The sequence below is a fragment of the Pygoscelis adeliae genome, unplaced genomic scaffold, assembly GCF_000699105.1.
Source record: "Pygoscelis adeliae isolate BGI_AS28 unplaced genomic scaffold, ASM69910v1 Scaffold24, whole genome shotgun sequence".
Classification (NCBI taxonomy): Eukaryota; Metazoa; Chordata; class Aves; order Sphenisciformes; family Spheniscidae; genus Pygoscelis; species Pygoscelis adeliae.
This window is the reverse complement of record NW_008824806.1, coordinates 5,664,062-5,665,183: the sequence shown is the minus strand read 5'-3', so window position 1 is coordinate 5,665,183 and position 1,122 is coordinate 5,664,062.

Genomic DNA, 1,122 nt, shown 5'->3' with positions numbered 1-1,122 from the left:
CTGGAGTGCTGGGATGGAGGGCTGAAAATAATCCTATTCTATTCTATTCTATTCTATTCTATTCTATTCTATTCTATTCTATTCTATTCTATTCTATTCTATTCTATTCTATTCTATTCTATTCTATTCTATTCTATTCTATTCTATTCTATTCTATTCTATTCTATTCTATTCTATTCTATTCTATTCTATTCTATTCTTCTGTGTGTAGTTACAGAAGGGGCCAACAGAAAGTACAGTAGCAGTTAAGAGTTCCTGAGCAGCACAATATATTTGGGTAGAAACATGATATTCTGGAGGATAGAGATGCTGTGATGCATGTAAATTTTACTCTCATGTTCCATGGAGATGCTCTGTGCTCCACATGTTCTTCTATTTGTCCCCATTATCTTAAATTTTTGTATGTTTAATGTAACAAGATAGGGAAGAGATTCAATAGGACAATTGAAATCCTCTCCTGTATACATAATCCAGCATGTGTTTTGAAACAATTCTTCTCCAGCAATATATTTTGAATACCATGTTCATTTTATGAACATATTCCTTCACAGTTGTGTTATTCATTCGGCTAATATAAAACCAGTGAAAATAAGGACCAGATGCTCAGCTGGAATAAAATTTACACCAGCTGAAGATCTATCCAGAGTTACAATAACCTCCTATGGTGAAACACAGATGAAAGTGTCAAGCCACAAAATGTTATTTCCTATCACTCTGAAACCATGCAGAAAAATAAAGATCTGCATGGGTTCAATGGAGAATTATAAATAAACCTTCATTTATTCAAGATATTTCATGAACCATTTTTCATGTCCTGACAAATCTGAGATGATTTTTAAGTTTCTAACAGAACCATAATATTTTGAGGTTTTGTAAAAAAATTTTTGCCTTGTTTTTTTTCAGATAATGGTCCAAGATTAATTTCACTGATTCTTAACCACTTCCCTACAGTTTGAGTTTATTCTGCATGCAGACACAGAAAATATATGTATGTATGGCATATATATATATGACAAATACTGCTTATTCACACTGCACATCTAAGATCAGATGCGCCCAAACTATGAAAAGGTTTTCAAATGAAATAGCTTAATCACTTCCATACTCTGCAGGTCTATTTTT